General features: G+C 34.8%; 1 protein-coding gene and 1 long non-coding RNA gene across 2 annotated transcripts in view; one reads left to right on the top strand and one right to left on the bottom strand.

Annotated features, from left to right (window-relative positions):
- The window catches only part of LOC115279316, a 62417-nt gene extending 61560 nt beyond the window's left edge, over window positions 1-857 (top strand). The window contains exon 3 of the long non-coding RNA XR_003903357.1: window positions 782-857. This is a non-coding gene — a long non-coding RNA (uncharacterized LOC115279316). The remainder of the gene's footprint in view (window positions 1-781) is intronic.
- The window catches only part of PKIA (cAMP-dependent protein kinase inhibitor alpha), a 94778-nt gene that overhangs the window by 54385 nt on the left and 25187 nt on the right, over window positions 1-15206 (bottom strand). The gene's annotated exons all lie outside the window — the stretch shown is intronic.

Below are 15206 nucleotides of genomic sequence, written 5' to 3'. Positions count from 1 at the left end.
ACCTGTCGTACCTTAAGATCTTAGTCATTTTTTTCTTAGCATGAATGATCCAAAATCAAATTTTGATGATGTGTGGGAAGGGAAAGAACTTGAGGGCACAGGCTTCTGCAGAGAATATTCATTAACAGAGGGCATAGAAATGATAAATAGACTCGGAGGGGAAAGAAACTCAGAAAGTGGAGCTTGATGAAACCTAAGTCAACATTGTAGTTTTGCCTCAGGTCTATTCTAATTAGTTAGACAAGGAAATTCTGAAGGTGACTGCTATTTTTGTGTAAGAGCTCAAGTGAAAAGCATAATTTATAAAATACTTTGCATCCCTGCACATTACAGAAAATGTGATTCAAATTGTAAGAAACAGGTAAATTCCCACAAGGCCTTGGCCATGCACCATTTTGTAGCCTGCTCATTTTGAGCATCAGAAACTCGCTTGTAGAAATCTGGTTCTTATTTTAAACCTCTCATTTCCTAAATTGAAACAATTATTATTTAAAAAATTAGGTTCTTTTAATAAGACCACAAAAGACTAAAATCATTCCTTAACAAAAATCTAATGTTTACTACTATAATATATTGTATACAATTTATTGACTGATTCTCCTAAGTATATATTTAGGTATCCCATAATCTAAAATTTTTATTAAGTATAACTACAATATGATTCTGATGTAAACCAAAATTCCTCTCTTATAAAGGTAGTGAAAGAAATCCTTGACTACAACACTATGTCTCTATCTTTTATCACTGTTTCTCTATTAATGGTATCCATGTTCCCCAGCAGGTTACTTTTCATCCTGGTAAATTTCTCCTTTGTCACTTCCTTGAATGATGGACAAAATACAAACTGCAGAGAATTCTCCATTTGTGTTTATAATTTAAAAAATTTCAACTAAAGCTGCAAAGTCTTCATCAATGATTTCTGTGGCTTTCTCTCTTCCCAAACTTCTTATGTCAATATTAAATTTCTGGATTTAAATATGTGACTCTTTTCTGATGTGTTCTCTGTTAAAAGCTTTCTTTTTCTTTATAATTATTAGTAAGAGAAGTGGTATTTTTGTGGGAAGAAAAGAGCATCCTCTCTACTTACTTTTCTATCAGTACTTTGGGACTACATACTCAGTTGCATAATAAGAAAACCTGGCCTGGGATCAACTGGTGGGATTAAAAACCAGTTTCACTTCCTTGCAATTAAAATATTTACATCAATTTCTCTTTGTTTTATCAATGGCATATAGAACCCAACGTGGGTGTGGCCTGTGAATCTGCTTTTCTGACTCATGATCTTAGACTTGTTGCTTCCAACTTCTTTTACCAATAACTGAAGGCCAGGTTTGTTTACTGCTGTTGCTTCTCCACAGTTTAATAGTATGAGGCATCTCTTGAAACTACTTCTTTGCTGTATCTGTAAAGGAGCTCTCCCATACTCTCCCCCAACCTTGAATTCTGCTGCCTGTTTAAAATTAAAATCTGTAAATAGTCCATTGGTTTTGTTTTGTTGGTGGACTGGCTGTTTTCCATGATTTTGTTGTTGAAGGATGACCTTTTGGTGATGTTATAAAACTTCTTAAAAAAGTAAACAGATGTGCTCATCTAGCCTTCTTTGAAAGACTGCAAACAAGCCAGTTTTAAAACAGAATGGCTTGGTATAGAGGGATGCGGCATATTACATCCACACCTGCATGTTTTCAGCTTCCAGAACTAAAAATTAGCTCTTTAGTATATAATCAGACATAAAGAAAAAGCAAAAAAGAAACCAGTAATGAAATTTTTCTGCCAGATACTTCAACAGTATTGATGGATAAGCCTGCTACTTTTAACATTCACATAAAGATGGTAGCCAAATAACCAATTCCGTAAAACAACCAATTCTTCCAAGAGAAGAGTTAATGGACAGGGTCATTAGGAGTATTAGACCTGGTGAGAATTCTGGAGGTCTCCTTTTATAGAGGAGGGATGTGAGGTCTAGAATGGTTAAGTGACTTGCTAAAACAAGAGGCAAGACCAAGATGAGAGTTGGGATTTTCTGCCTTCCGATCCAGAACACTGAGCTTATTCTTTGACTGAATCAGCTGAGTGTTTATGCATTTACATCAAGAGAGCCCACATGTACCAGATTTGTTTCCATTGTTACTAATAGAAGCAAGTCAGCATTTTTACAGGTATTACAGTATAAAATTAGCTCATTCAGTCAAACTAGTCAAAAATTAGTCAATTTAATATTCCCAAAGAGACAGTGCTTTATAGGTTTTTAAAAATAAACTGGAAATGGGAATTAGATAATGTATGTTTGCATATATGTGTGTGTGTTCAAATTAAAAAGATAACATAATTTTGAATGTTTAATTGTCTACTCGTATATGATGATATAAAAATAGAATATCCTAGCTAATCATATATACTTGTATTGTTTACTTGGGGTGTTTTTTTTGCAAGTACCTTTATATACCTCTGTGGTTTTAAGGATAATTAATGGAATAGCATGGAAATATTATGTATTTTCAGGTTAACACCGCTAAATTTTTTTAAGTTTCCTAAATTATGTGAAGACTAAAATACTATTACTCTATCTACTGTACAGAAAGTACAGTTTTTGCCTTGAAATAATACTGCACCAATCTCAGAAAACAATCCTTAGATTGAAAAGCTCATTCTCCCCATGACATATTATATATATAATCATAAGGATTTCATTAAAAGAATTTGCCTTTTAAGGTTTCAAACACTTTTCACCATTGTTTCTATGCATTTTCCTGTTAAGGTTGCCTGATCCTGTTGCTAAGCAACCTTGCATTCTTATTGGGGCATGATGATGAACTAAAAATTAGTCTAAATATGCCTGTTTGTATATAGTTTCTCTAAGAATATCCTGATACTTTTGTCTAAGAGGCTTTTGTGTAAGAGGCTGTGTAAGAGGATTCTTGATTGCAGTTCACAGATCTATAGGAATATAAGTGATAGAGTTTTACAGAAGAGTGGGAAGAATGCCAGTGGTACAGTGGAAAAAGCACTAGATCTTACTTCCTCCCTGTATGCTTTTTTTCTAAAAAAGGTAAAATCCATAAGATGACAAGTTAAAGGATTCACTAGAGGATTTCAAATAAACATAAGGAAGATGTTCCTTTTCTTGACTAAATTAAATTATTGTTTTTCTTCTCACTCCAAATTCTGAAGGAAAATTGTAAAGCCATATTATTTTGAAAACTAAGTTCCATAATAAGCCTTACATGGGTATTTGAATTTTATCAGGCTTTCAGATCAAACTGAATTGTTAATTAAATTCTCTCCACCTGTTTCTCTTGTCCTAGACATCCCTCGTCAGTTCAGAAATATCCTCCTTTGAACAGTTTATTTAGCCAGATGGGACTAGCACCAGCAGACTTACTATTTCCTACTGATATGTAGGGAGATACCAGCACATAGTGAGAGTTTGTGTATACCACTCCCAATGTGTATCTGAAAAAAAATTAAAAAGGTTGTTCCTTTAAACAATCTTTTTCAGTGATAACAGAATCAAAGAAACAAAGATATTTTGTTACTAAAGAATCATAGAGAGTGTCCTAAGTACAAGAGGAGGGCCCCACTAATGAATGCCAACCCAATAATGTATAGACGAGGGGCAGTCTCCTGTGGGGATACTAGCTTCAAAAGTTTTGAAAGTTACCCCAACCGTCCCCTGTTTTCTTTGTAACCTTCCATGTCTCTAGCATTTAAAGATGCATCTAATAACTATATTGATTCTACTTCTATTTTGAGGGTGATCTTTTCTTAGAGGTATGATCTAATATGCAGAGTGTAAGTTGTTGCTTATTTGTCCCTTCTTCTAAAACTTTATTACAATTTAAGTTTATAATTATATGACCACTCCAGATGTCTGTTTCCTTGCTTATAAAGTGGGGTTTGCAATGCTTTTCCTACAGATAAAGGATTAAATCCGATAATAGTATGGTATCTACCATCCAGTCAACATTCAACCTGAGCTCCCTTTCCTATTACCTTCACCATGTGTGGCCTGCTTCTAGTTTTCTACAATTTACTAAAACAGTTCATACCTTCTAGGAATACATGGTCTCTGATCATATTCCCTTACAGTCTTCAATTTTATCAAACTAAAGGCTCTTAATTCTTTTGTAACTCCTGCATTCTTATTTCCCAGCTTGGCTACCCTTTTCTGATTTTTTTAGAATTCAGTTCATTTTATCAGGCATCAAATGAAGTACTATAAGATGAGAGGCATTACAGTAGGTCCTGAGTTTACAAATGTAAGTACGATCCCTGTCCTCATAAAGTTTACAGTCTAGTGTTAACAGTAGTAAACAGACCGACAATTGCAATTAGACCTGAGAAGTTCTGTGATATTGGCAAAACTGTGGCCCTGAAAGAACACATAAGTGAAACATCTAAATCAAATTAAGGAAGATAGGAGATTAGGGGAGCTTCCTGTTCTTATAGGTGTTTCTCCAGAATTGCCAAACAGATCTGTATTTCTGTTCCAAGTTTGGATTGACCAACCAACCAGCCAGCCTTAACATTCCTCTCAGCTTGACTAAACTTTGGACAGGTTTCTTCCTGACTACAGGCCCCTAACCTCTCCCTACTTAAAGCATTTGCTTTAGAAAACTTGCTACTGTGAATTTGATTTCTGGCCCTTTGATAGGCACATCTTCTTCCAAACTCTTGACAGTTTCACACCCAAGGAGTATCTTTCTCAATTACCCTGGAGCCATATGTTTGAAACATAATCAAGAAAGAGAGCAACCCCATTATCTGTGGGACTGTAAGAGTCTACTTCAGTAAGTGCCAGTTAGAAAACACAGAAGGCTCAATTGCCACTGACCAATCTACCCACTTCGTGTCCTCCACCTCAGCACTGAAAAACTCTCCTGACTTTTGTTTCAGCAGAGTTGAGTCCAAACTCTCTCCCTTATTGTAGTAGTCTTCAATATATTTTCCCTTGCCTGTTTAATTCTATCCTTTGATAGGATCCATCTAGGTTTTGTACAAGGAAGAAGAGATGATTTTTACCTGGTATTCTACTCACTGATATCTAGCACTTAGTCACTTTGTAATTGCTGATTAAAAAAAATAAGCCCATCATGTCAATGTCTAAAGGGCTCTAAACTCTCATCAGCAATAAATGAAGCTCCAGAGTTCACCATTTTCTGATTGTAACTTAAAATATTTTCCTAAAAATATATTTCTTTACACTTATGTACAAATGTGCCTTTGCTTCAAAGAGACTGTAACTAAGTTAAAATATTCACTCTTCCTAGTAGCTGTATACTCATTCTTTTGGTACTTGAATGATTTAAAGGGATCAGAAACCTGAGCAAACATGGGGCAACTCATCATGTTCACTGTCTATAAATTACTCAGAGAGGACTCTACCTGCTATAGTCTCCATGAAGCTCATTATAGGCTCAATGGAGACACTGAACTCTCATAGACTGAAAAAGAATTTCAGGCAGTTGATGGTTTTAGCCACAATTTTGAATTCTAAAATTGATGGAAATTTCTAAATAAATCATAATAAATTATACATTATCTTTAACAAAGGTTGCATAATGAAACTTTCTAAAGATTGCTGTAGAAATTAAGCTTCAATTTAAATTTAATTTTAAGGTAAATAAAAATATTCCATTTTGATACCTTTATTTCATTATAAATAATGAAATTTTATACATATTTCATATATTTATATTCTAATGTGCACATTTGCTATATCAGCTTTTTCTCTTTCCAATAGAAGTTATTAATTTAAAGGTATATCATACATCATATGGTACTTTAGAATTAAAGAACTATGGAGAATGATTTTGATGACCTCCTCATGCTAGATGAAAACTCATTACTCTAAATTTTCTTGTACAATTTTTTAAAAGATACCGGTCATCTCACTCACACAAACACCCATATGCATATATCATTCTTGTTGGGGAACAGATTTAGTGTAGTAAGTGTTAATTAAAATTTGTGTGATAATTATATGTAGTTATAACTTACAATATTGTAAAAATGTTGCTTTAATATAAAGATGAATATCTTTTTCAAATATACTAGAGACTTATATAACTAGCTCACATATATTTATCCATTATATTAGGTTTAGAATATACCAATTTAATGAGATGAGTATGGTATCTTATAATTATACCTTTGTTTTTATCATATATTGTAGATACAAAGTCTGGTGAGGAACATATCTACTGAATTATAATAGTATCATTAATGGAAAACAAAATATTCTTTTAAGACATAATAACATGAAATTAGGACAGATTTTCAGCAAAAGAAAGGAGTTGCACATATTTGGCCTTTTTTGGCAGGCCTATTTCTCCCTAGTAATTGTCTAGTCTTTATGTACACATTATAGTGCAGTGCTCTTAAGGAAATCCAGCTTTCTTTGCTCTTTAATCTTTTCTTCCTACAAAATACTTGAAAACATAGCTATTAGCTCAATGTGAAGTGGCTGTATATATCAAAATTTCTCCACAAGCTTACTTTTAACTAAGGTCCCAAATAATTTACCCAGAATCCAAAACAAATCAGTTGAAGAGCCAAGTATGCAAAAAATCCTGTAACACACTACATTCCAATGAGCTGCAGTTTTTATTAATTTTATACCACTTAGCAAGCTCAGATTGTGTCTTTCTGTTGAGTTTCTTTAACTGACAAATGCTTAAGAGCACACTTTAAACACAGTTACACCATGAGACTCTGATAGGAAATGCATTAGGAAAAGAAAAAAATCTCTTACATATGTCCTGTGTTCTGTTGAAGGGAGAAATTCAGCTCCATAACAAGCTTATTAATATGTTATATATTTTGGATAGAAAGTTCTTATCTTTTGAGAAAGAACAGTAAATATTATACTTATGCAGTTTAATCCTTTTTGAGATACACCTTTAGAAATAATACTTTGTTACTATACTTTTGAGAAATTTCAGTTTCATAGCTATTCAACTCAATATTCATGAGACGTACTTATAAAACATTTTAATAATTTTATAAAGATAGCTAACAATTTAGTATTAGAATTTCAGAAAATTAATAGGCCGATAAAGATACATCTCCTGGTTCAAACTGTAGAAATGAAAATTCTGAAGTCAAGTAAATTTGGCAAAGTATTTTGCTGTTTAGTAAGTTAAAGAAACTAAATTTAGATGCCCCCATTCTTTTACCACGTTTTATAAGTGCATTCATATTAATCTGGAAAACTTCATCAGGAGGTTTACTAATATTTAAAGATAGAACATTTGTATTGTCAGGCTGATTTTTAAAAGAGTGACTAGGGCAAGGATATATATTTGGTGCAAACAACATCCTGGTTAGTCCACCTCAGTCACTTTCCTAAATCAAGGTTATTAACTACTCATCTTATGACTTTAATTTTAGAAAAGCCTCAAATTAGCAACAAGTTTGCATATGACTCAAAGCAGTAGGGGTTTTACAGAATGATTTCTTCATTTTTCTTCAATTAAAACATAGACAATTAAGATACATACTAATATATTATAGAGAAGTGACAATTTTCAGTGAAAGAAGTCTTCCCTTCTGTGCTTCCAAAGGCCATTTGCGTGCAAAACTTAATATTGGTTCAACCCCGTTTTTTTTTTTTTTTTCTGATTCAGAACTTCAGTATGAGTGATGATTAGCTACATGACTAAATGGCCAGGATGCTCCTCAAACATTTTTTTAACTCACTAATACAATCTTTTATATCAAGCAGCAGCTCAAGTAATTGTTGGGTGAATAAATGGACAGATCCTATTTATACACTAACATAATGACTAAATTATTCCTTAAAAATCTGAGGTTTAATTTTGTGGTTAAGTGCTGAAAAATGGAAATAGAAATCAATACTTCTTTTTATTTGTAACATGACCTTTGTCCTCAGGGGATGGTTAAAAAGGCAGTTTTCCCAGTGGCTTCGGAAAACACACTAGTCAGAAGAACCAAGATATTTATGGTATATATTTAATTGGTCTGGGAACTGAGTGAACAGGTATTAATTCTAATGACAATCCAATGCCAATTTCAATGATGAGGCCTAAACTACAAAGACTTCAAACTCAGCCCTACATCTTGTTAATTTTGACTCCTTTAATAATGCTTCCTCATACTGCCACACAAACCTTTATTTTGAGATACTAGGTCATTCGACTGTGTATGTGAGGTTTTTTAAATGTTACATAGAAAGCTAGACTCAGTATTTTGTATAGGTATGAGAAATATGATACTTTGGGTATACTGCTATTTATGATAAACCCAAATTTATATAAGCTTACCTCAAACTGAAAAAAAATGCTAATTAATATTTTCCCCTTTAATGTAATTATCAACAATCTCTTCCTCCTTAATTTTATGGCCCTGTATCTAGGCTGCTGATTTGTGCAAGATGCCAAAGTTATTACCACTGAAATATGCCATCAAAGAGGCAGATGCTCCAAGTGAAGTCAAAGAATTACTCATGGCTTAAGCATGATCAAAAAATTAGCAGGTTTTTTTTTTAAGTTTTTATTTGTTTTGAGAGAGAGAGAGAGAAACAGAAACAGCATGGGGAGGGGAGGGATAGAGAGAGGGAAGACAGAAAATCCCAAACAGACTCCCCACTGTCAGTGCAGAGCCTGATACAGTACTTAAACTCACAAACCATGAGATGATGGCCTGAGTCAAAGTCAAGGGACGGACACTTAACTGGCTGAGTCACCCAGGCACCCCCCAATATTAGCAGTTTTAATGCATTAATTGCTATACAAAGCTATTGATTTCATTTGCTATTCAGAAAACCTTCAAAACAATACATGGGAGTAGGCTGAGCCAGATTTTGCTAACTATAGCAAACTGGTCTTCATAAAATAATCTAAGGGGGCATTCTTGATCTAAATTTAAACAGAACTGGATTAAATATACAAAACCTTGCAGGAAGCTTGGACATGGAAAAGATTTATCAGGAAGGATGGCAATTCAGCTTAACAACCAAGGCAATGAGACTAATGGGGTATGTCCTTTCCAAAGAAGTTATAATAATTTCTATTGATGGTAACAATATTTCCATAAGCCTCTGTTTCCAAGAGTAATATACAGTATCACAGAAGAACACTGCAAACATATAACTGGGTCTTTATGAAGAATCAGAAAAATATAACAAATCTCCCTTGACAAGAACTAAGGTATTTTTAATGAGCATAACCATTATTATCATTACAGAATTATTATATTATTATTAAATAAATTATTATATGCAGGAAAGACAGATTGGCATCATATCAGCATTACATCACTAAAACCTAATCAGTACACAAAACGTGCTAAGCCTCAACTAAGGATTCTCACTTCTGATCTCAAGGTTATGCCAGTTTATCACTATTCTTCAGAGAAACTCATTATCAAACTTACTGCATTTTATCCTTCACTATATCAGAACTGCTTCAAGAGGAATTTTGTTAGTCATCGCCATAAAAAAAAAGTCCAAGCCATGGCTTTTCTATGAAATCTTTGGAGGTTGCTATGACAATGATATTTCTAGCTTAGCTCACAATTCATACTCTTTAGTTCTTACCGAAAGTAACCTGGTTCTGCTTGCTAGATATTATCTTCGAAGATTCCAAAAGATATTCCCAAAAGTCTTCTTCAGAGATTGGGACTAGAAATCAAAGAATTATTAAAGTGGACTTTAAAAATAATTTATTTTGAGCACCCTAATATAGCTATCTTCATTTTGCACAATCCTTTTTGTTAACACGGATGCACATTTTTACGTGGTCACGTTTATAGCTACTATACAGTTTTGCTTTATCCTTCTACTATTTTCAATAGTGAAAGCATTTTTCATATTATATAGTTTGAGGGGGTTATTTTAATATTAAAGAATGGATGACATTTAGTGGATATAACCCACATTTAATTTAATAAGTCCCCTATTAGCTGTTTAATTTGTGTTCATAGATAAAATTACAAGGAATTTTATTATGAATATGCATTTTTTTCTTCTAAGGAATTGTTCCTTTAGAACAATTTAATAGCAGGGGTGCCTTGGGTGGCTCAGTCAGTTAAGTGTCTGGCTTCGGCTCAGGTCATGATCTCACGGTTCATGGGTTCAAGCCCCATGTCAGGCTCTGTGCTGACAGCTAGCTCAGAGCCTGGAGCCTGCTTCAGATTCTGTGTCTCCCTCTTTCTCTGAACCTCTCCTGCTCGCACTCTCTCTGTCTCTCAAAAATAAATAAAAAAACATAAAAAAATTTTTTTAAAAAGAACAATTTAATAAGAGGGAGGTAAGTGTTATGATTTGTTTGCATTTACAGTATTTATAAAAGTGTAAAACTGGGCGCCTGGGTGGCTCAGTCGGTTAAGCCTCCGATTTTGGCTCAGGTCAGATCTCACGTTCGTGGGTTCGAGCCCTGCGTCAGGCTCTGTGCTGACAGCTAGCTCAGAGCCTGGAGCCTGCTTCCAGTTCTATGTCTCCTTCTCTCTCTGACCCTCCCCCTCTCATGCTCTGTCTCTCCTGTATCAAAAATTAATAAAAAAAATTTAAAAAATTTTTAAAAAAGTTAAAAAAAAAGTGTAAAACTGAATGTGTTTCGGTGAGGCAAATACAATATCCTGTTTTCACTCTCTTCCCTCAGGCCACAATGCACATTTACATTACTTTTCTGACCCTTGGAAGTATTCAAATTTTTGACTCCTGGAGTAGTGGATCAAAGTTATAAGTATTTTCATGGTTTTCAATAACTAGTATCGTGTAACTCCTCAAAACCAATTATACCTATATTTTTATTTATTTTTTAGTTAAACTGCACACCCATTGTGGGGCTTGAACTCACAACCCCAAGATCAAGAGTCGGATGCTCTACCAACCCTGCCAGTTAGGTGCCCCTAATGATACCTACATTTCAATGTCACCAACTTTCATTCATTTGAATGCTTATACAGTGCTCTATAGGCATTGGGGAATAAATGATGAAATAAGACAATGAACAGGAAGTTACAATGAGGTGTGATAAAATAGAAGCGGAACTAGGCGAAAGGGGAAATCATGCAAAGGGTAGAAACCAGCCTTTTCCAGTTAGCATCATCACATGGGGAAGGGATAGCAGGCAGATTAAGTATGGAGGAAGAAGAATTCCAGCTAAAGAAAGGATCACATAAAATGACCTAGAAAATATAAGGGTGCCTGGGTGGCTCAGTCAGTTACGCGTCCGACTTCGGGTCAGGTCTGATCTCATGGTTTGGGTTCAAGCCCCACGTCTGGCTCTGTGCTGATAGCTCAGCTCAGAGCCTGGAGCCTGCTTCAGATTTTGTGTCTTCTTCTCTCTGACCCTCCCCCTTGTGTGTGTGTCTCTCTCTCCAAAATAAAACATTAAAAAAAACTTAAGAAAATATAAAGCAAAGCACATCTTAAGTATTATAAGAATGGAGAAGGTGTGGTTAGTGCTGAAAGACATAAATATATATGATTTATATATACCAGTTTTATAACATAGCCATCTTTAGGTGTCAATATTTTTCATCTAATGTGTTAACTATATAAGCATGTTATAATGAAGTGTTTTTAATATACACTAGAACTGAGAAAATAAAATTCCTGGCATGATCAATAGAATGAAAAGCAGCACAGAGATTAGGAAACTCACTAGCTCTTGAAAGAAGACAGGCTTGTGTGGCTTGACAGCAGCATGGGCCTTTGTGTAAGAGAGGAGGAGGTGATGGAGCTATAGCAGCAGGTGGGAATAGTTGATGTTCCTTAAGGGCCAGGCAAAAGAGTTTATTTTGTTTTTTTTCAGTGGGCAATGAAATGAGATAGAAATTTTAGACGAAGCAAAATCATAATGAAAGTTAACACTGATTCCCTTAATTAAAGCAAAATTCAGAATGTTCTGGTTTTAGCCTTGGAAAACAATCTCCAGATTAATTGAAGGAAGAAACCCATATCCATTAATGGGTTCTCTCATTTTGACTATCACTGAAACCCCCATGCCCATCTCTAGGCCTCCATTCTAACACTTTTGTGATGGTGTAGACAAAAATATCTTCTTGTTTTGTTTTGCTTCAATACAAATGATATAGAAGAAACATCAAAAGGATTTATGAAATGATGAGAGAAGAACTGGGAAACAGGGAGAGTGGGAAATACGAACAGAGTCTGGTTTACAAAGAACTAGTTTATTTTTTTATAGATCATTGTTAACCTAGAGTCCATGGAACTTTACACTGGGCTCCAAGTATCTGTTAATCTGTGAAATAATATGTAAGACATAGTGTGCATTTGTGTAGTCTGTATAAAGGATGTGATGGAGGAGGATCTCTACGAACAGAAAAGAAATTCTTGCAGTTGTCTGTTATACAAGGCAAAAGCAGATGGGGCAATTTGGCAGAAACAATACTATAAGGGATATAAACAATTTGGTCCAAGTACACAGCTCTCTGGATTGTGTTGAAAGAGTTGTGTTGCATTATTCAAAAGTAATTTTTAGGATGTCTGGAACAAAAGTTCTTTGCCCAATGTTCAAGACATAGTGTTTCTGAGAATCTCTTTGAAATCACATTCAAAATTCTGTGCACTTGTATATTTGTATGTACATTTTCTGAGAAGTCATTAAAAAGTTCATAAGTCCTTCTGTGGTAATTCCTCATTCCATTTCTGTGCTGGGTCACCCATTTCTGAAGGTAGAACTTCAAGCTTCTGAGACCTTGGGCATAAGTCAGCAGGTGTGAAAGGCTTCCTCTCAAACCCTTTAGATCTATAAAGTGTCCTTCAGCAAACTAAGTAGCTGCTTAATTATGAACATCATTTCTTAGAGTTGCTATTACTGTATTTTATTTTTTTTTTAATTTTTTTTCATGTTTTTTTTATTTATTTTTGATACAGAGAGAGACAGAGCATGAGAGGGGGAGGGGCAGAGAGAGAAGGAGACACAGAACCGGAAGCAGGCTCCAGGCTCTGAGCTAGATGTCAGCACAGAGCCTGACGTGGGGCTCGAACCCACGAACGTGAGATCTGACCTGAGCCGAAGTCAGAGGCTTAGCCGACTGAGCCACCCAGGCGCCCCTATTACTGTATTTTAGAAAATTAACGGATGAGGAAGATATGGGAAGTAGGTAGACAACAGACTATTATAAGGGTCAAGGTTAAAAGTAACATAATGATTGTATGAATGGGGTTACAAAAGCAAGGACAGCACAGGGGACAACTTGGTATTTAGTACTGTTAAAAAAGAAACAGGACACCTGGGTGGCTCAGTCAGTTAATTGTCCAACTATTAATCTCAGCTCAGATCTTGATCTCAGGGTCATGAGTTCAAGTCCCATGGTGGGCATGAATAAAACTAAAACAACAACAACAAAAACCACTCAAAATAGAGTCACTTCGGCTAAGCCCTATATTAGCAAACCAAGACTTAATATCTACCTAACTTCACTGCAGTTTCAACCTCTTCTAGGAAGGTCATCTTAACTAGTCAGTCTGGAATTTCCTGGCCAGCACTAGTGAGGTAATCTATCCTGCCTTCCTCTAAAGGAATGTGACCTTGCCTGAAACAGTCTTTTTTTTGTTTATGATTCTCCTGTTCCACCCCTTTCTGCCTTTAAAAATCTTTCCTTTCCAGAAACTCTTGGCATTCACTTCTATTTACTAGATGGATGCTGCTTAATTATGTTTTGTTGAATAAAGGTGATTAGATCTTCAAAATTTCTCAGGTTTATTTTATTTTATTATTTATTTTAACAGCACATAACACAGCATTTTAAAACTCAAATTGCCATTCAGTGTTTGGGAAGCAAATTGCTTTTAAAAATTATCACCAGGGCACCTGGGTGTCACAGTCAGTTGAGCGTCTGACTTGATTTTGGCTCAGGTCATGATCCCATGGTAGTGGGAATAAGCCCCATGTCAGGCTCTGCACTGAGCATGGAGCTTGTCTGGGATTTTCTCTCTCTCTCTCAGTCTCTCTTTCTCTCTCTGCCCCTCCCTCACTCTCTCATACCCTCACTCTCTTTCAAAAAATAAAGTAAAATAAAATAAAATTAAAAATTGTCACAATTGGGAAAAAGAATGAAACCAAAGAGTTAATCAGTCCCTGGCATATAATAGGAATATAATACATTTTGTAAAGAAGCAGACTCTCATGATAAAACTACAAATTTTTAGTATTAGCCATATATTAATTTGTAGAAGAGACACAGTTGGACTTTTATATTACTAATGCTTGCAATACTTGAACTTCTGGTCACCTCAAGTTCACTAGCACTGATTATTGTAGCACTGGAGTACTGAAAGTTTGAATTTTGAAATGTGGATGAGAAATTAGGTCATGGCATAGATCAAGAGTGATGATGAAACTATAAAAATGATAAAGATCTTGGTCAGTTGTAGTTGACCTCATTCAGGAATACTGATTCTGGAGGATACAGGAGTAGCTTGAACAGAAAGAAGGCCGCCATTATTTCCTAACATTAAATTCAAATTAGAATTGAGAGAAGGTAGAGTAAAAGTCAGAAAGTGACATAAATGTAAGCAGCCGACTGACTTTCTTACACAAGAGAAAGAGAAAGCTGAATTTCTGTTGGAAATGGTAGGGGACTTCTTTGAAAAATCCAAATTTCAATTGAACTGAAGAAGTCAGAAAATATTAAGAATAAAAAAAGCTTAGTTTATTCAGGAGGAACATGGAAGTTGAGTTAGTAAAAACTAGTGTTAAAACGTGTCTTTGCCACTCATCATATGAATAATTCTGGACTAATCAGGACAAATATGAACTATTGTTCACATTAAGTCAATTTGAGAAAAGTGATATATTTATGTAAAGTACAATACAGTTGGTAATATGGAATGCTTAATAAAAGTTCATGTTAAAATATAGAGAAAAAAATCACAAAATTATCTACTCATTTAAAAGAAAGCAGTATTATCCTTTCTCATAAAGCTCTGAAAGTTGAAGAAAAAAATATGAAATGTAAATTATTCACCAAAGTTTCTGAAGTATTAGAAAGTTTGAATCAAAAAGAGATTATGTTTGAGGTGCCTGGCTGGGTCAGTAAGTAAAGCATGCAGCTCTTGATCTCACAGTCATGAGTTCAAGTCCCACACTGGGCAGGGCATAGAGCTTACTTTAAAAAAAGAGACAGATTATGTTTAACATGGATGTGTTACTGTTTAATGCAATGGTTAATGAAATAGAAAAGTTCAGTAGGAATACATTTCCATTACCCCC

This window comes from Suricata suricatta, chromosome 15 (assembly GCF_006229205.1).
Source record: "Suricata suricatta isolate VVHF042 chromosome 15, meerkat_22Aug2017_6uvM2_HiC, whole genome shotgun sequence".
In the NCBI taxonomy this organism is placed as follows: domain Eukaryota; kingdom Metazoa; phylum Chordata; class Mammalia; order Carnivora; family Herpestidae; genus Suricata; species Suricata suricatta.
This window is presented reverse-complemented; position numbering and strand designations above follow the sequence as displayed.